General features: G+C 35.6%; 1 long non-coding RNA gene across 1 annotated transcript; it reads left to right on the forward strand.

Moving 5' to 3' along the window:
• The first annotated feature begins 1,433 nt into the window (after positions 1 to 1,433).
• LOC130541424 (uncharacterized) lies at positions 1,434 to 22,146 on the forward strand. The gene is made up of 3 exons (XR_008955479.2): positions 1,434 to 1,521; positions 13,322 to 13,395; positions 18,978 to 22,146. It is a non-coding gene; the product is annotated as an uncharacterized LOC130541424 (long non-coding RNA).
• The last annotated feature ends 1,473 nt before the right edge of the window (positions 22,147 to 23,619 follow it).

Consider the following 23,619-nt stretch of genomic DNA (forward strand, 5'->3'; position numbering starts at 1 on the left):
AAGATCTCATATTTCAATGGCTAGTTAGAAAAAAAAATGCTATGGACACAGATACTAGATACCTAAATTCTCATTCTCTCTGTTATGGTAGACAATAAGCACATACGGTCCAGTCATAAAGGGAGTCTTGGCCCGGATCTGACTCACAGAAGATCCACTACATCCAAAGCCCTATTTCATAAATATATAATTTGAATGAACATCTCTAGTAGTTGACAGAACCCACACCTTGGTTTCTGTGGAGTAAGAATAATTGCATTAGGAAATGCCAAGAAGAAGACTCTGAAACTAATCTCTTCCATAAAATATAGCAAATCCTGAACAAAATTATATCACAGGGTGATTAGTGCTACTCACAAAAACTTAAAAGATGCAGGGATTGTGATCCCCATGATATCACCATTTAGTTCACAACATGATTCCCTAAAATATAGTTGATCCGCCTTATGATATCACCATTTAGTTCACAACACGGTCCCCTACAATATAGTTGGTCCAGCTTATGATATCACCATTTAGTTCACAACACAATCCCCTAAAATATAGTTGGTCCGCCTTATGAGTCAGGACCACTGTAAACCTTAATTGCAGCTGTTGTACCAGATTTGGTATATTTACAAGGGTAGATTAGCACAGTTTCTGTTATATAATATTAGCTATTGTTAAAGCAAGTGCCTTCTTTTACATACCCACTGAGAAGGAGAATAAGAAACAGTCACATTCACAATGAATATATGACAACAAATATTTTGGGTCTTTCTCTTGGAAAAGTTTATTTCTCTAGCTTGCTGACACAATATACCAGTAGGCTCTAGTACCATCTAAACAATCCACAGGCGATAAAGTTGGTCCACTCTTCATTTTGATTGACTTGATGAACAAAAAATGGCTAGCAGTCTGAATATCTTGCTCTAGAGGGTAAAGATATATCCCTACAGTTATTCATGTGCCTATCATATTTCTCAAATTTTTAGGAATCCAAGGCAGGCCAACATATTGAAATAATAGCTACAAAACTCCTAACCTTCTTTGGGGGTCATACACAGCATACTATACTTGGGAATGGCATTCTGACACATTTATTACATAATAATGCTATTATATGTAATGCTATTCTGACACATTTGTTAGGTAACATTAATGGCTTTGAGTGGGACTTAGAACAAGAAAAGGCTCTGAAACAGATCCAAGATGTTGTTTGAGCCATGCAACTAGAAGATCTCATAGAACTAAAGTTATCTAATTTACAGAAAAGGTTTTACGTGATGTCTATTGTACAGATTCATATGAAAACCATAGTTCAAACTCCAAGGTTTAAGAAGTAAGAAAGATCATGTCATTTGCAACAAACATGCATGCATATTTGAAAAGCAACTGTAAGTATGCTATTGGACATTGGTAAAGATTGAATATCTGACCATGGCATATCAAGAAACCGTGGAATGAGTACTGCTTATCAAGATCTGGGTGTGAGAAGACTTAAAAAGTCAGATAGTCAGTGAGAACCAGCTAGAATCCATGGTAAGATGGAAGTAGTGCATCTAGGATCAATCTCAAGTTTAATGGGTAAAAATAAGATACATAAATGCCACCCACCACTGTTGCAATAGTACCTTCTTTTATACTCACATCTGTGTTCCCAAGCTGGATCTTTTTTTAATGGCTGGAGAGGAAGAATAGTACAGAACTTACTTCATGAATAGGTCACCTCGTATGTTTGTATAAGCCAAAAATGCACTTTTGTACAACAACTTTTTTTTTTTTCGAGACAGAGTTTAGGTCTGTCACCCAGGCTGGAGCACAATGGCGCAATCTTGGCTCACTGAAACCTCTGCCCCCTGGGTACAAGTGATTCTCTTGCCTCAGCCTCCTAAGTAGCTGGGATTATGGCCACCCACCACCAGCCCAACTAATTTTTGTATTTTTAGTACAGATGGGTTTCGCCAGGTTGGCCAGGCTGGTCTCTAGTGGTAGCTATGAGACATAATGGTGAGAAGGAATCTATTCAGTAGGTATAGGGTTGGCAGGTACATCTTATTGTCCATTTTATGACAAAAGAGAATTGATACGGTTTGGCTGTGTTCCCACCCAAATCTCATCTTGAATTGTAGCTCTCATAATTCTCATATGTCACAAGAGTGACCTGGTGGGAGGTAATTGAATCAGGGGTGTGTCTTTCCCATGCTGTTATCGTGATAATGAATAAGTCTCATGAGATCTGATGGTTTTATAAAGGGCAGTTCCCCTGCATTTGTACTCTTGCCTGCCAACATGTAAAATGTCCCTTTGCTCTTCCTTTGTTTTCCACCATCATTGTGAGGCCTCTCAAGCCATGTGAAACTGTGGGTCCATTAAACCTCTTTTTCTTTATAAATTACCCAGTCTCAGGTACATCTTTATTGGCAGCATGAGAATAGACTAATACAGTTAATTGGTACCAGGTAGTGGGGTGCTGCTGTAAAGCAAAAATGTGGAAGCAACTTTGGAACTGGGTAAGAGGTAGATGTTGGAACAGTCTGGAGGGCTCAGAGGAAGACAGGGAGATCTGGGGAAGTTTGGAACTTCCTAGAGACTTGTTGACTGGCTTTCACCAAATGCTGCTCATTCTCAGATGGAGATGAGGAACTTGTTGGGAACTGGAATAAAGGTGACTCTTGCTATGTTTTAGTAAAGAGACTGGTGGCATTTTGCCCCAGCCCTAGAGATCTATGGAACTTTGAACTTGATAAAAACGATTTAGGACATCTGGCAGAAGAAATTTCTAAGCAGTAAAGTGTTCAAGAGGTAACCTGGGTGCTGTTAAAAGCATTCAACTTTATGTATTCACAAAGATATGGTTTGGAATTGGACTTTATGTTCAAACAGGAAGCAGAGCATAAAATTCAGAAAATTTTAAGCCTGCTGATATTACAGAAAAGAAAAATACATTTTCTGAGGAAATTTAAGCCCAATGTAGAAATTTGCATAAGTAACAAGGAGTCAAATGTTAGTCACTAAGAAAATGGGAAAAACATCTCCAGGGCATGTCAGAGGTCTTCAAAACAGCCCTTCCCCTCACAGTTTGGAGGCCTAGGAGGGAAAAATGGTTTTATGGACCAGGTCCAGGACACCCTGCTCTGTGCAGCCTTGGGAGATGGTGCCCTGCATCCCAGCTGCTTCAGCTCCAGCCCTGGCCAAAAGGGGCCAAGGTACAGCTCATGCCATTACTGCAGAAAGTGCAAGCCCCATGCCTTGGCAGCTTCCACATGGTATTGGACCTGTGGGTGAAAAGACAAGAATTGAGGTATGGGAACCTCCTCCTAGATTTCAGAGGATGTATGGAAATGTCTGGGTTTCCAGGCAGAAGTTTGCTGCAGGGGCAGAAGCCTCATGGAGGACCTCTGTTAAGGCAGTGTGAAAGAGAAATGTGGGGTTGGAGCTCCCACACAGAGGCGCCACTGGGGCACTGCCTAGAGGATCTATGAGAAGAGGGCTACCATCCTTCAGATTCCAGAATGGTAGATCCACCAACAGCTTGCACCATGAACCTGGAAAAGCTACAGACACTGAACGCCAGCCCATGAAAGCAGCAGGGAGGAAGAATGTACTCTGCAATGCCACGGGGGCAGAGCTGCCCAAGACCATGAGAACCACTTCTTGTATCAGTGTGACCTGAATGCGAGACATGGAGTCAAAGGAGATCATTTCAGAACTTTCAGATTTGGCTGCTCTGCTGAATTTTACACTTGCATGAGGCCTGTAGTCCCTCTGTTTTGGCCAATTTCTCCCACTTGGAATGGCTGTATTTACCCAATGCCTGTACCCCCATCGTATCTAGGAAGTAATTAATTTGTTTTTGATTTTACAGGCTCATAGGCAGAAGGGACTTGCCTTGTCTTAAATGAGATTTTGGACTCTGGACTTTGAGTTAATGCTGAAATGAGTTAAGACTTTGGGCGACTGTTGGGAAGGCATGATTGTTTTTGAAATGTGAGGACATGAGATTTGGGAAAGGCCGGGGCAGAATGATATGATTTGGCTGTGTCCCCTCCCAAATCCCCTCTTTAACTGTAGGTCCCACAATTCCCACGTGTCATAGGAGGGACCCTTCTGTGGGAGGTAATTGAATCATGGGGCTGGGTCTTTCCCATGCCGTTTTCATGACAGTGAGTAAGTCTCATGAAATCTTATGGTTTTGTAAAGGGGCATTCCCCTACACAAGCTCTCTTGCCTGCCACGATGAGAAACATGACTTTGATCCACATTCTCCTTCAGCCATGATTGTGACGCCTCCCCAGCCATGTGGAACTGTGAGTCAATTAAACCTCTTTCCTTTATAAATTACCCAGTCTCGAGAATGTCTTTATTAGCAGCATGAGAACAGACTAATAAAAGAATTAAACCAAAATTATCATTTTAGTTATTTATTTCATTTTACAAACAGATTATCACTCTGTCATCCACGCTGGAGTGCAGTGGCATGATCATAACTGACTTCAGCCTTGAACTTCTGGGATCAAGTGATCATCACACTTAAGTCTCATATAGTGCTGGGATTACAGGCATGTGCCACCACATCCAGCTCCAAATTTATTATATATAATATTCATGGACAGTACCAAATGGGTTATCTGTTTGGCCATTGGCTTGTAAGAAACAATATTGAAATATGGGTACAAGGAACTTTGGGGAAGATGCATATGGGTGAAGCAATATGAATGGGCACAAGTGTGCAGATCTTTAATTTGTACACTAGTAGCTACTGAGGAATATTCACTGAGAAAGAGATTACGCTCTTCTCTTAAATTAGTAGACCATGTGGACTCGGAATCCAAGGGATGGAAATCAGGATGACTCTACTATCCTACTGAGCCTCTTAGGAATTTTGTGTTTCTTAAACTTGCAACTTTAGATTCTGTAGTTCCAAAGTCCTAGTTCTCACAGAAGAGATGTTTCCTCCTGGGTACACAGTAAGAGGTTCACTAAACTTACATAACCACAGTAGCCTTATGAACTGTTTGGCTCCTTGTGCTAGAAGATTATCAGGAAAGAAATAGAGTAGTCATAATAGAGTAATAATTGAACATGATCATTATACATGGGAAGGTTGTTGGCAAATATCAGAGCAGGAATGAATATGTTTTGCACTTTGATGATCAACTGGGAAATATCTTGATAGTTTCTATTCAGTTTTAACTGTAACTGAGCAGGTGCAGAAATCTTAGCTTGACCAGTAAATTGAACCTAGAAGCTCAGAATCTCCTCAAAGATGAGAATCTGTGTCACCAGGCAAACAACCTATACCTATAAAATGCTACCTGAGAAGGAGTAACTTTAGAATGGATGGTGAAGAGGGAAGATGATGGGTATCTTTTATGGCCTTCAAGACAAAAAAGCAACATCATATTTTATAGTGAATAAAATTAACTATTCTCTTATACATTCCCTAGAAATTGTGACTAATAAGAATCCCAGAGAAGTTCTGCCCTAATGGAGTCAACTTGATTTGAGATGCAAATGGATTTGAGCAATGTGAGTTGTGGACTATAACAGATGCCGTTGGTGTACCACCCAGATCCATTTTTTGATTTAGGGCAATATGCATCCCCTCAACTAGTGTGTTTTCTGCCACTTTCTGATAGCTTCACTCTCTTGAGAATTATTTTGCCTAGAACAACGTTGCCCAGAGATGCCTGTGAGATTTTGCACTTATGCCCCAATCCCAGGACAGTCTGAATCAATGACACACTGAAAAGGAAATTTAAAAGACTGGTTCCCTTTCCTCAAGGAAGGGACAACTCGGTTGACATTTATGCTTCAGAAATTCCCTCTGTATGATTTATGAAAACATTCAGTTTTACATATTTGTCTTAGATATTCATAAGCTTATTAGAATACCTACATCTGGCAAAGGTTTCAATTAAATAAATGTTAAATTGTAATGCAGTTTTTCTCAATTTATAATACAATATAACCTCCTTTAGATTAAGCATTAGATAGCTTACTGAATTAGCATTTTTTTGTAGTGAAAAGTTGATTTATATGCTTTCCAAAATGGATATAATTAAGTTGATTTTTTTTACTTGCCTTAAAATTTTTACTTAAATCTCTCTCTTCAGCAACTTATAGCTAGTAGTGTTATAGTAGTGTTAGAGTTATAGTAGTGTTAGAGTTATAGTAGTGTTAGAGTTATTGAAGCTATTAGAATAAGATCTGTAGATTGGCAGCTCTCTACAGAAGTCATACTTGTAACAAATTCCTTAACTCCTGTATTCTAACTAGGGGAAATTGAGTGAAATTGTATTGTCAAATTGAGAATCCTACCAGATTATTACAAACAATCCTTGCATATTTGTAAATAATAAATGAATATAAAGATGTTGATTTATAATCATTGAATTAGGTTTCTCATTGACAAGTACTTAGAAAACAATACTTTAGGAATCATACATTAAATTTATAAACCTTTATCTAATATGATAATCCATCCTAACTATGTTACAAAAAAAGGAATTTGAAAGTGCTTTTAAATGTAAAGGTCTACAGAAATAATATTGGTATAAAATGCAATATTTTCAATAACCCTACAATTATTATGCAACCTGTAGTTATTTATATAAGATCACAATTGAACTGGAATTACAGAAAAAGAAAGGAATTACAGAATTACAGAAAGAAAGAAAGAAGGAAAGAAAGAAAGAGAAAGAAAGAAAGGAAAGAAAGGAAAGAAAGAAACAAAGAAACAAAGAAACAAAGAAAGAAAGAAAGAAGGAGGAAGAAAAGAACACAGTCAGTTCTGTAGAACCAAATAAAAATCATTATCTGGCCACTCTGCTAACATCCCTCCCTAGCACTTGTCTAGCTTAGCCACATTTTCTGATAGGTTTGTTTACACTTGCTAGAGATCAGCCACCACCCCTGGTGCTCAATTCAGCCTTTAGATACAGGCTGGCAGCTCCCCTTGACTATCACAAAAACAGAATTTGGCCTGCAGTGATTCACACAGATGGGGGGCAGAAAAACAAACTTCAAAGAACTAAAGTGACCATGAAGCTAAGGCTCAGGAGAGGAAATGGTGAAGGGGATTAAGTGGAATGACAAAGGGATTTTGTACAGCAGCATTGTGGGATCTCTTACTTACACTTGTTAAACAGTAAGAACATCACAACCCCCTGGAGTTCATAAATAGCATCCTTAACTATGAAGTCTGATATCTCAGTCATTCCTTGGGCAATATAGTATTGGCTTAAAAGTTGTCAGTCAGTAGAAGATACTCTTTAAATGTTGTCAATGATTGACACTGAGGTTTTTTTTCTTTCATTGCAAGAGAAAAATACCATCCTTGTCCCCAGTTTTGACTACAATCTCATTCAATGTAAGGTGTTATAAAAAAGGAAAGAGAAAAATGAGGAGTCCAGGATGCTGTCATTCTTTCCTGTCATTTATATGTACTTAGGAAAGGGATTCAATGTGTTCCTAGGGGGCTCAAACTATTATTATTCAGAGATAATTATCCAGAGATAATAACTCTTATGAAAACCCAACAGACAAGGTATAATGCTTCTCTCTTTCTTCTTTTGTCTTTTCTCCTTCCTTCCTTCCTTCCTTCTTTCCTCCCTGCCTTCCTCCCTGCCTTACTTCTTCCTTCCTTTCTTCCTTCTCTTTCTTCTGGATTTTTATGTGAGATCCCTACATTTTTAAATTTTGACAATGCATTTAAGTAAATGATAATCAAAGAGAAACAGCCACTATTTGACCAATTGGCAACTACTTAGAAACAGCCACTATTTGATCAATTGGCAACCACTTAGAAATCTGTATTTTAGTGCCTGTCTCTCTAGACCGTAGTTGTTAATATGGTATTTAGCCATTTTATTGAGATGTAATTCACAAATATGAAATTGTTTTCAGTAAATTCATAGATATGTATAAACATCACCACAAAACATTTCAAAATATTTTTTATGACCTCAAAAACAAACCCTGGACCCTTTACCTATCACTCTCTTGTTTCCTTCATTCCCAAGCAATCACTAGTCTGCTTTTCATCTCTATAAATTTGCCTGTTGTGGACATTTGATTTAAGTGGAATAACACAAGGTCTTTTGTGCCTGGCTTCTTTCACTTATAGCATGATGTTTTTCAGTGAAAAAGTGGGAAGATGAAGTGTTTGGAGGGCTTTTAAATGGAGTAAAATGGAAACAAAGACAAGTTATCTCAACACCAAAAAGAGTAGGGGATAGAAGGATATGTCAAGGTTTGAAAACCATCCTTCAGAAATGCAGGAAAGTTAAAGCTGGAAGTAAGTACTGAAAGCTTTCTGCAATCACACCTAGAAGACACCTCGAGGATCACACCTTGTGAAAACTCAAGAGCTTTAGCTTTTCATAACAAATCTTGACCAGGGATGACAATCACCTGGTACGCACACGTTTGGCTGTATCAGTTGTTTACAGAGACGAGGTCTGATTTGGTTATCTGCATCTGTGACCTATCTGTTGTTAAAAAGTATAAATATTCTGAATTGGGATAACAATTTTTCAGGATGCTACCCTTGAGGAATTCATAAGTTCTAGTCACCAGTGTTGTTCAGAATAGGGAAAAAAAAATGTAGAATAATGTAAAGATCCTCAGTGCTTGGCTCTAACACACTCAGAGCTATCTGCTTGTAATAAGGAGAATTATCCAAAAACATCCTCTGCAAAGAAGCAGAGCATTTTCAGGTCTCAGCACATCATTTCTAAAGAGGCTAGAAGGTCTAATTTCAATGGCTAGATGCTAATTGGAATTTTAAAAAACTAGCGTTGAAGAAGACTTTCTTAAAAAGTCTTTCAACAGTTTACAAGGAAAACAAAATTTTGAAATGTGGAATTTTTAGGTAAACCACAAGAGCAGAGGAGAGTCTTTAAAATATGGAGTATGAGTTAGATACATAGCTAAGAAGGATTGCTAGATGACTGGGGGCTTGAACAACACAATACATTGAAAAAACATCAGCAACTTTCTTTTTATAAAAAATGCTTTAATATACAACTCTACTTTAGCAACATCATTTAGAAAAGCAGTTCTTTTGAATTTGGAGTGTCATTTTTATTTTTAAAACAGAATACATTTTCCATGTTTTTTTTTTTTTTTTCAAATTCAAAGCAGGCATTTTATGGGATTTTTTTTCCAAGTAATTTTTTTTCTTGTTATGTGCTACAGTAGAAACTATATTTTGTAGGTTCTAATTTAACAGTACTTCTTAAACACACCACCCTTTATTATGCAAACCATTCTCTGTGACCACATCTTGGCTGTGCTCACACATTCAAAAACTTAAGCTTTGAAAGATTAGGTAACTTTTCTAAGATTCACAAATATCAAATGGTTAAGCTCTTATTTAAATCTAGGTCTCTAATATTAAAGTCCATGTGATTTTCACTATCACTCATTGTAATATAGAAAAATGGTTTTAAAAACATAAATAATTTTACGGTGTTACAAAGATATCACATTCTTTACAGAAAACTCAAGATAATGTTTTCTATGAATAAAACATATTAATGTTTCAAAACTCATTAGCTAGGGTTTTGAAATCAGATCAGGAATCGTATCCAAGCTCTTCACCATCAAAAAGAACCCATGAGGAGTTATTGAGTCTCTCTGAACCTCCATTTATTTCATGCAATTTTATATACAGAACATATTTGCAAACGCTATATCAATACAGCCCAATAATGTTTAATTTTTTTTAAAAAAAGTTTCCAATAACATTTTGAACAACATTAGGCATAGAATGATTCACCTTCATCTTGTAAGTTGGCCCTATCTCCAGTCTCCTTCAAAGTGAGTTTATTTTTCTATGTTCCAGCAACCACCTCTTCACAGAAAGTCATAACTGTCATATTATTTCTGTGTGATAAAGACACATCCCACCATTCTATTCTTTGGGGATTGGTAGATATACTGTGTGTGTGTGGCTCTGTGTTGGTTTAGTTTGATTTACTTTCCTGCTAATCAGGACCACTTCGATATATATTAATATAGCTCTTTTGTTTGTTATGACTACAATCCATGTAGAAAAGCAATGATTCCTGGAGCAACGGTTCTATTTGACTTTTGCTCAAAACAAACTCCAAAATTCGGGCCTCTCCCCTTCATAGGAAAGCTGGCATCGCAGTTAACCTCCTGAGGCGAGAGATAGAAGAGTGATTTAGCAAAGCCTTTGATTCATGTCCCTCATCCATAAAGTTTTAAAATGTTTCAGATACATTAAGTCTTCATTACAAGTAAAATCCCTGTGAGGCTGGTCATTATTTTAAATGAGATCTCCAGATTTTCTAGTTTTACAGTGTAGGCCAGTGAACAATCTACTGTGTTTTTAAGCTCTTAGGTCTGATTATCTTTAATTTCTTTTTTACGTTTTATGTTCAATTTTTGACAAGAACTCAGGAAACTGTAGTACCTCCTTTATGTGACATTATCTGGCAATGAGTTTTCTAGTGAAGCAAACTTTCTGGATAATTGATGATTAACTCTTTATATCTTAATGGTTTCATACTTTTTAATGTTTTTATACAGATTTGTTTTATGGTACCCAGGATTTGTTTTAATTAAGTTTGATAAGGCACACAGGCACGAACGTGATTGTGATTAATAAAGGCATTTGCATTATTCTCACGGTCTCCTAAAAATAGAAGGCCCAGCACACTATGCCTGGGAAGTATCTGCATGAGATGAGCAGGCAGAGAGGAGAGCTGAGGGCAGGGCCTTGACTGGAGTTTTTGTTGGGAGGAATGGACAATGGAAAGCACGCAAGCCAAGTAGGTTTAAAATGAGATATTTTGATTAATTTGGTGGGCTGTGGGGTGCAGGAGGAGTCCCTAGTTGTCAGTGACGTTGATCTGGGGTGCTTAGGCCTGGAGGAAAGTGTTCTATAGTGTAAACATAACAGAAGGAGGAGGAGACATAGATTTGGCATTGGCTGGTTTGCATACCAAAGGCATGCTCTCAAGCAAGTTCTTTACTATCTCTGAGAATGAACTAATCCTGGGTGAGACAATCTCTCTCAGGTCAGCAAGGGCCAGATGCCACAGCATCAGGAATTCAGAAAATAGGAAAAACTACTGGATATATACACAAAGGATTATAAATCATGCTGCTATAAAGACACATGCACACGTATGTTTACTGTGGCACTATTCACAATAGCAAAGACTTGGAACCAATCCAAATGTCCAACAATGATGACTGGATTAAGAAAATGTGGCACATAAACACCATGGAATACTATGCAGCCATAAAAAAAGATGAGTTCATGTCCTTTGTAGGGACATGGATGAAGCTAGAAACCATCATTCTCAGCAAAGTACCCCAAGGACAAAAAAACAAACACCACATGTTCTCACTCATAGGTGGGAATTGAACAATGAGAACACTTGGACACAGGAAAGGGAACACACACCAGGGCCTGTTGTGGGGTGGGGGGAGGGGAGAGGGATAGCATTAGGAGATATACTTAATGTAAATGAGGAGTTAATGGGTGCAGCACACCAACGTGGCACATGTATACATATGTAACAAACCTGCACGTTGTGCACATGTACCCTAAAATTTAAACTATAATAAATATATGTATATATATATAAAATAGTTAATTGTTAATTCTAAATGCATTACTTTATCACTTTTGAAATCACACCCTAAGCAAGTTTTTGTTGACAAAATTATTTTTATTAAAAATAAAGCATCATTTTTCATTGCAATATGGTTATGGTGAAATAATCTCAAATTATAAAAATTTTTAAAATTGTTCTTCTTTCTATCTGGTGAGATTACTAAAACTTGTCAGTTGCAGTTTTAGAATTGAAACAAGAAAAAATATATATAACTGCTATATGACTGACCTGCTGAATATATTTGAATTAAAAAAAAAAACAGTAGATAGGTTGTTTTAAAATATCTCATGACCGGTTTTTAATATGTTGTTTTATACCTCTCTTTTGTGAGATTTCCAACTACAACTTCTTGTTTCTGATATTAGGCCTCCACTGCTTCACCTCTATCCATTTTTTCCCTCTGATTTACAACGATAAGGAACTTGAGATAAACACCCTTTTCAACGTGTGCATAAATGAAAACAGTAACTGGCATGATCTTTACAATATGCAACATTTTGCATGGGCAATTTTGACTCTTTTGATCACTTTTGTCACAGTGCCTAAGTCTCTGTGTTGTTTATTTGACTATGCCAAGATGGTGAGTTCTGCACCTGTGATTTGCCACTCCAATTTCCAAATTTTTAAAGAGTCATGAATCGCTTAACAATGGGAATAGGTTCCAAAAATTGAGTTATTAGCCAATTTCGTGATGCAAAAGTCATAGGATATACTTACACATACTTACATGAAATAGCCTACTACACACCTAGGCTATAAACCGTAATAAACCATACATGGTATGGTTTATTGCTCCCGAGATGCAAATTTGTACAGGATCTTACTATATAAATATTGTAGGCAATTGTAACACAATGGTAAATTTTTGCATATCTAGACATATCTAAACATAAAAAAGGTACAGTAAATATACAGTATTACAATCTTATGAGACCACTGTAGCATAAGCAGTTGATTGTTGACTGAAATGTTTTCATTTCAGAAGACTCCTGTGTCACATAAAACTTATGTTAAATAAATGTGTATGCTTTTGTGTTGCCAATCTGTCTTTTGTTATAGAGAACTCAGCCATGAACTTAAGATGGGAAAAAAAGATACTCTTTTTTTCTACAATACCGATATTACCAGACAGAATTTTTTGTCTGTTTATTTATCTTTTTAGTGTTTCTTTCTTGCTCAATGTTCACTTCTTAGTTGTAGATCTAATACAGCTCTTTCACTGTAACTGTCATCTTTCCAATCAACAAATATACCAAATATCTTGTTTCCCTATCTTATTTTTTTATCCTAGGTTTAAAAACAAATACCAATACACAAGAAATACACACACACACACACACACACACACACACACTTCAGGTTTAATGTAGGATTTTCTAGTTCTATTATATGGAGTTTGAGGAAACTACAGTACGAGAATTCTACTTTAGATCCCAGCCTTCTGACCCCATAATTAAACAACTGAGATAAGTAAATAAGAAAAATATGACAACATTGAGCAAAACAGTATTTTATACTTTCCAGATCTGTTCTTGGAATTCTAAAGCAGAGTTCTCCTGGTGAGCTGGAATGGACTACGTTCATATTTAGGGCCATATTTAACTTTCAGTTAATTATACATAAGTCCGCTGGGCTAATTAATCATCCCCAATTCTCTAAACTAAATTTGATGTTTAATACAGATCTGTTGTGGGAAAACTAGAAGACCAAAAAAAGCACAAAAGTCAAGAAAGAAGTCTCTTTTCACATGAAAGTGGTATGTTGCCCTTGACAGATTTGGCTGCATATGGAGAAAGAGAGTGAGAGTTATCAAGATTGACCCAGAGGGTGTGGGTCAGCTGCCCTTTTCTGAAGAACAGGTTAAATAGAGATACAACATTAGAGGGTTCTATCCATATGCATGATATTTATGCTACACCGTAAGCATATAGAATCATAATCATGGCTAAATATTTGCCCTGGAATGTGAACATGAAGGTTATTGTAGGTTTCTTTTAAGAAGGAATCATGTGAGATAGGGCAGCAACCATGACTGAATCTCTCTACTAGCTTCTATTATTTATACTGTCTTTTTTAAAACATGTTTATCAGGAATTAAAGGAAAAGCTCCTTCTAAATTAATTGCCTAAAATGGAGTTTTGCCTTTAATTTGCCTTTGATGTTGAGCTGAATTTTTCTTTTTCATACTCTTGTTTCTACTTTCATTTCTTCGATTGACAGGTTTGGTTTTTTATCTTTATTTGTAAGAGCTCTTAAAATATTCATGTAACAAATAGAATTCGAAGCTTGCCCTCCAAGCTTTTACCATGTATATGCATAATAGTAGTGCTTCACATACAGTGTGAAAATTATCAGAATCAGAAGGGAGTCACTAGTGTTTTCAAAAAGATAAAGACAAATAGAGCCAGAAAAGGCCCTGAGAAGAAGGTTCTCATGCTTGTATGCCTGAGACCAAAACTACCACAAAGCATTGCAAAAATCACAACCTTGTACAGAAGCTATTGCAACCTTACACAAAAATACTTCTGCAAAAAAATCTTCCCAGAAACTCTTCTCAGATTATTGTCACCCTTATTATTGGTCTTTATAATCAAGGATAATTACCTGACAACAATTGTATAATCCTCTTCATTTTTTCCTTTAAAAACCTTTGTCTTCCTTGACCTCCCTGAATACACACATAGTTTACTATGGCACTTGTATTCCCACTGAAATACCTTACTCCTGAAAAAATATCTTTTTTCTTTTAGAGAGCCTCTCTCTGTTATTTAGTTTGACAACAAGAATAAGATAAGTTGTGCTCATGCAGCTGATATTCTTGCAGAAAAAGACAATATACCACAGGCATAATAAATAACTAACTTAAAACTTGTGCTGGAAGATGATAAATACTGTACAAAGTAAAATAAAATAGAACATAATTAGGGGAATATGGATTTCCAGACTGAACATTTTAAATAGATTTGTGAGGGTCAGCTTCATTAAGAAGGTGATATCTGCGCAAAGGTAAGGCAGGAAGCCAATTGCAAATCTGGGAGAAGAGTGCTCCAGGCACAAAGATCAGCTAAAGCAAATGCCCTAAGGATGGAATGTGCTTGTCAGTTTCAACAACAGCTGGAAGGCCAATATGCAGGGGCAAGCGAGGAAAAGAAAAGGCAAGAACCAGTTGGAGGCAAGGTGGGGGTAATGGAGTGTCATAGCCTGGACACAAATCACGTTGTACCTAGGAGACCATTGTGGAGAAATTTGAATTTAATATTATTAAAACGCAGAATTTTGAGCAAAGAAATAGTAACATAATCTGATATGTTAAAATACTCTGATATATGTATATATATACAAATATATATATCCAATTATTTTATGCCTTTAATACTTATTCATGCTTATAAAGCAGAAGAATAGCATAAAAGAAATGTTGGAATAAAAACTTTTAAAATTAAATTTTAGTTTCTCCTTTCTGAAGTTAAAAAAGGACACTGAAACCTTGAAATAGAAATTACAGTTGATTTAAAAAACCCACAAGAACATGCCAAAAATTTATCTTATCTTTAGATGTAATGTCAGGTAGTAATGAAATTTTCTTACCAATAGCCTACTGTTAGTCAAGTTTTTTTTTTTTTTTTTTTCATTTTGAAGACTATTTTGAATTTCTCTGGTCTGATGAGAGAAACTGCTTTGATGCTGCACCCCTTTGGAATTTTGATTCTTCACATGACATTCATCACAGTCATAACAATACAGGTAGAGATTCAAGAATATTGGGTTAAAAATTCAAGGCTTATGTAGGCTTCTGTTTCAAACACAAATTCATGTAACTCCAGAAAAAATCATGGCAATTCATACAATAAACACCACTGTCATGAATATTCATTGGTGATGATGACAGCTTCAGAAAACAGGATTTTCCAGAGCTTCAAAGAGCCACCGCTAATTTACAAAATAATTGGAAAGCTGTGCAAGCAGGAAAAAGTTCCCATCGTATGCCAGCACTCAATCCTTCAGTAGAAAGAGATCACTCCAGCTGCTGTTATATGAAAAGCCTGTACTATAGGCAAAGACACAACTTACGAGAATATGGCAGTAACCTAGGCATAGAGATGACCATGGGACAAAGGGCTAATAAAAATGTGCTGAGAGACTGTCCGAGTTTGCATATATTTGGAAGTTATGGGCAACTAAAATAACAGATTACATGAGACTCCAGGAGAAAGAAGGGTATCAACGAAGTCTTCAAGGATTTGTACTTGGCAAATGGAAAGAGGAAATTGCCATCATCTGTAATGGGGAAGGTCTTGTTAGACCAAGTTTCATGAAGAATTTCAGGGTTAAGTTTTTGGAATTTTATTTTTTCTGGTATGTATGTTGAAAAATATTTTTTCTCTTTAATATTTTGTTTTAAATTATGCTTATATTACCTTTTGACATATATAAATTGTATAATTCTTTAGATTATTTATGTATTCAGAATATTTATTATGTATTTCCTATGTATCAGGCACTATTGTTCATATAAATAATATCCTTGTTTTCATGGCACTTACAGTCTATTAGTTGGGAAAATATTAAATACATTAATTGTTATCAGACATTATACATGTATATGTATACACACATTTTATTTATATGTTGTCACATAGTGATAAATATAAAATCATTTTAATGTAAGTTTTCATTTTATGGAAGACTTCTATTTAATTGAGGCACTTAGGAAGTTCATTTCTGAAGGTAATAAATTTGACCTGGCTTTTGTACAAAATAAGAAGTTGTCATAAGGCTATCTAGAGTAATAGGATGGGTGGAGCAAAGTGCAATAGTTCCAAGGCAGAAGAGTTTTTAAAACGGTAAAAAGTGTGGCAAGACAATGGGAGGTGAGTAGGGGAGGCAGTCAGGGACAAGTTCCTGTTAGAATTTATAAGCCTGGAAGAAAATGTGAATATTTTTCTAGGCATGATAGGAAGCCACCGGAGAACTTCGATTGGAGGAAGGTCATAAACAGATTCATGTGTCAAATAGTAATTTGGAAAAGATAGACAGAAGTATATGTGTAGGAGGGTTGATAATACTGGAAAATGGAAGACTCTCAGAGGGGATTGCAATGGTCACATTTAGGTATGTTGTTGGCTTGGGCTAGGGTGATATTGCTAGAAAAAAGTTAGATTTCAGGGGTATTTTGAAGACTGAGTGACTGCAAGGTATCTCCAAGATTTTAACCCCATTCACTGGAAGAACGGAGGTGCCATGACTGAGAAGAAGAATATTAGAATAAGGATTATACACTTTGGAGAGGAAAAATACTTAGAAAGTCATGAAAATTTGACTGTAGGATTCAAGGACTAAGTGCTAAGAAGCAAAATGTGGCTAGGTGAGAGGAACAGGAGATGATCGAAAAAGATTCAGGATGCCCAACAACATTTGGGAGAAAACAGAGTCTAGACTGGAGGAAGGAAGGAGCTCTCAGAGCACTTATTATTCCCTATTAGTTTTTACTTTTACTTCTTGCATTAATACCTTGAATCTTATCATCATAGATTCCTTCCTGGACTAACTCTTAGAAGAGCTAAAGAGCCTGGATGGACTGGAAGTGAAAGTGTTCCTGACAGCATTTATCTCAGAACAAGGGGAAATAATAGGATACTGGTTATCCTAAGTAGCAATAGCCGGGACTAAAAGGGGTGCCAATATTCATCAAAGAATTATTTATGTAAATATTTTTTACAGGCTGTGCTAATGGTCTATCAAGATATCCTGAGTTTCCAGTAGAGATGTTTCAGCCATAACACGGGCCTGGTAGACAAAGTATGGGAACTTCTATTTCTTGAAAAATAATATCTGCATTTTTCTTAGTTTTATTTATTGGTGTTATATAATTTTTCATGATAAAACTTTTTTTTCTTCAGGGGAAAAAAAGGAAGGAAAAAAGAAAGAAAAAATCAATTAATAGAAAAAAAAAAGACAGGAAAGAAGACAGACCTCTATTTTGCATGGAGATCATTAAAAAGCCCGTATTAAAAGTTACTTTGTGGAGGTAGTAATGTCTCCAGTATTACAGAAGGGACAGTTCAGTATATAATGGAGTGGATGGTAGTAATAAAGTTTTTATGGAAAAGATGGATCTTGAAACCTGTTTAATATCTAGGTAAACGGTGAAAAGGGAGAGCACTTTTAAGATAGGGGAAACGAATTCAAACAGATGGAGACAAGAATAATTATCAAATGTGTTCATTCTCAAAATTTTTGAATGATCCTCTGATGGTGACTATTATTTGTCGCTGTGCTTCCTCTTTCTTTAAAACAAGAGAATTTAGTAAAATTTTCTATTGGCCACCAATCTTTTCCTCCTCTGATAAATGTGTGAACTTACTCCACTACTGCTGAAAATCACTTTGAAAAATTAAAAACAATTATGTTTTCATCAACATTGAATTACAGATATAAAATATCGTATGGGAATTATAATTTGATAAATGGGAACATTCTGGGTCCCATATTGAGTCCAGATGGTTACAGTGTCTTTAATACACGTATCCATTTGGTATTACCGCATTTGTGTACCACAGTCTCCTCATTCATGTTTAATGATGGATAGATTCCAAATAATACAAGATGTTCTCCAACATGTTAAACTTATGGCAAGTGATCAGACAGTGAGCTCTCTCTTCCCAGTATACCTTGTAGTCTCAGCATAACTGTTTGAAGATAATCTGAATTTCAGTCAGATTGCATGATATTTTCCACTCTTGGAAAAAAAAGATAGAATAAAATAAACAATTGCTTCCCTCCAAAAGAGGGAAATGTTCTTAACCTAAACTTAAAGTTTGCAGTGCACCTAAAATTCCAGAATGCTTTCTTCAAACTGTTGTTAAATAGTAAACTTTGGACAACTATTAGTGAGGTCTAGATTTTGGAGGATTGACTATTTGCAAAGTTGTTTACAGTTAAATTAGGAAAGTAGGCAAAGGTTGCTTTCAATATAATTCAGATGTATTTATTTTTCAATCTCTTACCTTTACTATAAATGCATTCCTCACCTACCAGGTTTTTGTATATTCATTTTTCTTCTTTTAAAGCATGTGACAATGTTTGTAATTTGTTTCCTTAAGTGCATCTCAGAATTTTCAACCTATTCTAAAATTTCATGGTTTCCCATTCATTATTCAGAAAATATAAAATCAAATTATTTGGTATAACAGGAAGGTTTACTCACAGTCTTCACATTTTTTATCCTCTCTAGTTTTGCAACATTGTCCTTTTTTTAACTTTTCTTTTTACTTGTTAATTAATGAACTTGATATTCCATCCAAATTAAATTATTTTTCTTTCTTCATACTTCAACAGGCCTGAAGACAAATACCACTATGAATGGTTACATCTAGGACTTCTGAGATTAGCCCCAGATTCAACTCATTTTTTTTTTGCATTTGCTCAGCAATATGACATGTTTACACTGATTAGCTAAAAAGTTATGTGAAGAATGGGCAACAATATCTCTAAGGCAAGATATGCTCAGATCCAATATAGTTCATATAGACCTTGTCAGAGTAAATGACCATGTGCCTTTCAGAACACTAAAGAATAAAGTCCTTCCACATTAGAATGACAAATATGTTTTTATAATCAAACTGTTTTATTCCCAACTTTATTACTTCCAACTGAGTACAATAGAGGCTGTTCTACCATTCTCCAATTTTCCCTGAGTAACATAAAACCGATCAGTGTGCACAATTAAAAGACTACATTTCTCAACCTTCTTTTGGCATCATGTGACTAAATTTTTGTCAAAGAGAGAAAGGCAGAAGCATTGCCTATGCGCTCCAGAAGACTTTGTGAAAGATAGTGGGGGATTTCTGATTTCTTCTTTTCCTGATATTCCAATAGGCATGTGTTAGACCTTTTGACATTGTCCTGTAGTTCTTGGATGTTCTGTGCTTTGTTTTTTTATTTTATTTTATTTTTTTTATTTTTATTCTCTTTTCTGTTTGCCTCTCATTTTGGGAAGTTTGTATTGATTTCTCTCAAAGCTCATTAATTATTTGTTTATCCATGTCTTACCTACTGATGAACCTGTCAAAGACATTCTTCATTTCTGTTGCAGTATTTTTTATTTCTAGAATTTCCTTTTGAACTCTTCTGAATGTTCCCTTCTTCCTACTTCTATTATCTATCTCTACTTAAACATTGTGTATATTTAAATGGTAATTTTAAATTTCCTGTTTGATAATTCTCAAATCAGTGTAATAACTCTGCCTGGTTCTAATGCTTGCTTGGTCTCTTTAGGTTATGCTTTACTTGCATTTTAGCATGCTTTATAATTTTTGGTGAAATCCATATATATTGCATCAGGTAATTGGAACTGAAGTAAATAGGCTTTTACTATGAGCTTTTATGAGCTTTTAAATTAGGCTAGGAGATTAACTGTTTTGAACATTTGTTAAAGTTGTAAGTTCCAGAGGCTTCACATTCCTTTATTTTCTTCATTTATTTTCTCACCTATTGTGTTTGTGCTTCCCTAAGAATTCCTTTTAAAATAAAAGTCTATACTTTGCAACTTTCTATTATAATCCAGTGTTATTATATTAAAGCCCTGTTGATAAGGTGGTAAGCTGTGAGGAAAACAAAATATTCTATAGTTGTATGGTTAAATATCATTCTTTCAGCTGGCCTGTGTCACAAGGCTGTACGCTTCACTGGTGTTTCTTAGCTTTAATCCTTCCCCCACTAAATTGAAACAAGAAGGCTAAAGGGGGTTGAAGTTGAAAAAATACTCTTTTTCCACATGGGATAAGGCTCTGGTAAAGTTTCTTCCACTGGAGATAGGTGTTGTTGTTTATTGTTGTTTTGTTTTTATGGAGAACTCTCTAGGTGTATTTTATAATGATCATACCTCCCCAACCTTGCCAGGTCCTTCAGAGGATCTTTCATGGCTCTCTACTAATAAGAATCTGGTGAGTTTCTGGTAGTAGAACCCACAAAAGTGTGAAGGACGTTTTTAGAATGCAGCCCTAGGAATTTCTCAAACTCAAGCTAGTCTACATTTCATTTTGGGCAGTTTATTAAAATTCCTATTTAAGTTTGCCTACCAGTTTATGGTTCCTCAGCTTCTGCTCCAGGTAAGCAGATCTCAGCTATGACTATCTGGATTTCCCTTTCTCTCCAGATTTTAGGCTTGCTGTTTACCCTGTGACCTCAGTTATCTGACGGGTCCAAGAAAAGTTAATTGACTTTCAATTTCTTTAGCTTTCTGTTATTGTAAAGACAGGAGTGATTACTTATAAGCATTTTACATGTTGATCCTGAACCTTTAAGTTGAGCCTATGCTTTACAAAATATAACGTATTTTATTTTGTATTTGAAGCCCCTATATGTGTGCACCAACATCAAAAGATGATTATGATTTCAAATGCTTCAGAATTTAGGAATTTTGAGGAGAGTGACATTGTTTCAATTTTCTCTTCCAAGGGCATTTTCAAGTGTTTGTCCTAAAACATGAAAATCGCCTTTGGAGCCTGTTAAAAATAAATTATTGAGCCCTTTCTCCATAACAATGAGGCGTAATTTCTTTGAATGGAGGCCAGAAATACGTATATTAACAAGCCCACCAACTAATACCTACATATAGGCAAGCTAAGAAATAATTCATATGTTATCTACCATATTGTCTTTCACATGTGTACTGAATAGACATTTATCAAATAACATTTATGTTTAATGTAACAGAATAATTTTAATTTGTGACTACAGAGAAAATACTTTGTTTAGTTACTATTTTATGTCAGCAGTACTTTTTGCTTTCAGAATTGGTGAGTAAATAAGTAATAATATTGTGATAGAAATGATGGTTTGTGTTTATTTTTGTAGTGGATATCAATTATTTGTGACTTCACTTTCCATTCAAATATGATCACCCTCTTCTCTATATGGTTGCAGTAACTAGGAGACCATGTCCCTTGGCATCAGTATTGATCTTCAATAATTTGTCCTTGATATTGAGAGAAGAGGATCAAACTATTTGAACAGGATTGCTGTACTTCAATTCAACATGTAAAGTGAAAATGCAGACCCAGTTGACTATATTTCACTCATTTGGGTGGAAGAAGCAGAAGAAGTTTATTAACAAAGAAGGAGAGTAACAAAAGAAATATAAGATGAAAAGAAAAGCAAAAAGAAAGAAAACTAAAGAAAAAGCAAAAGAAAGAATACTAAATCTGAAATACATTTTAGTCCCCAAATCAAGTTGGTGCATAAAGTTCAAATGTTTTCCTGATTTTGAATTTGCTTTTAATATCCTTGTGCTTTAATGATGCCATTGTCTTTTTCTGCAGAAACTATCTCCTACTACATCTATATTGTTCATCACTAGAAGAAGAAAAACAGACTATGATAGCATAAGATAGAGAACAAAAAGAAAGTTACAGCAGTGCCTGTGTGCGCATGTGTGTGTGTGTGTGTGTGTGTGTGTAAATCAAAGTAAATAGTAAAGTATGCATTTGTATGAAGTTCAGGGGTATGTTTCTTCAGTCTCATTAAAAAACAAACCAAATGAAACTATATAACTGCCACTTTCCCCTACTAACACAAACACCCACACACACACATACACATGCAAACACATAGAAAGATTTTTCCCTTCCATTTGTATTTTATCCGTAGAATTGTATTTATTGGATTTTTGACAATCAGTTGCCATAGGTCTATATTATTAGTAGTAATTCTCATTATGTATCTCTTTGTGGTAGCAGTTGTTGTAGTAAGTTTGCTTACATGATGTAGAACTCAGAATAGTAGATTTTCAAATACTCTACCTTGCTATTGAAAATTGATATTTACATTTTTGTTATTATAAGGATGATTTTTGATAAAACCACAGCAGGCTTTTTCCTAAAGCTATCTGTCTATGTAAGAGAATAACATTAAAATTTCTACTGTCCTAGTTTAATCATTTTACGTTGTGACTATTTGAAAAACATTCCTGAAGAAGCTTATAGGCTGTTGATGTAGTTTGAATATTTGCACCCTCCAAAATCTCATGTAGAATTGCAATCTCCAGTCCTGGAAGTGGGGCCTGGTTAGGAGGTGTTTGGGTCATGAGGCCGATCCCCCATGGCCCTTCACCTTCTGCCATTATTGTAAGCTTCCTGATATTTCCCTAGAAGCTGAGCAGCTGTCCGCATCATGCTTCCTGTAAAGCCTGCAGAATCATCAGCCAATTAAACGTCTTTTCTTTATAAATGGCCCAGCTCCAGGTGTTCTTTATAGCAATGAAAGAACAGTCTGATACAACTGTCTTAACCTGGCTCCAAAGGGATTTAGGCTTGAATGCACTAAGGCGGTGATTTTCAAATTTCAGACTGGATCAGAATCATGTGGAGATTTTATTAAAACACAGACTGTCTGGTCTCACCCCATGAATATAACATCTGATTTTGTAGATCTAAGGTGGGGACCAAACATTTAAATTTCTGACAATTTTTTAGATAATGCTGAGGCCATTTGCGAACAATTGCAAATAATATAATCAGTTGACTTCTTTTAATGTAGAATTGTACTTTTGAGAATAATCCTATAAATAATTTCAATAGGGCTTATTCTCTCATGAACTCCAGTCGAGAAAGACCAGAAAATGCCACAGTATTTAATTTACATACCTCTTCCCTCTTCCTATAAGCTATGCAAAAACAATATAGGAACCTATCATAATAAGGAAATTTTAGCATCTATAAAATTCCTTTGAAAAGCCTCATGCACTGCAAATACCTATGTAAAATGTCATATTACTCAGATAGACCTCTTGGAAATGACTAGTGTAGCCCAGTGAGTCTGAAGGAAAATGTCTGGTAAATATATTGTTGAATACATTATTGAAAAGATGTGTAGACTGATGGGAATACTGATTTTCAAAATGTGTGACCATGCCTCTCTTCTCTAACCTGTTTCATGTCTATACAAAATCACTTATGGAACGTTAGCCTTGATAACTAAA

The sequence above is a fragment of the Pan paniscus genome, chromosome 3 (genome assembly GCF_029289425.2).
Source record: "Pan paniscus chromosome 3, NHGRI_mPanPan1-v2.0_pri, whole genome shotgun sequence".
In the NCBI taxonomy this organism is placed as follows: Eukaryota; Metazoa; Chordata; class Mammalia; order Primates; family Hominidae; genus Pan; species Pan paniscus.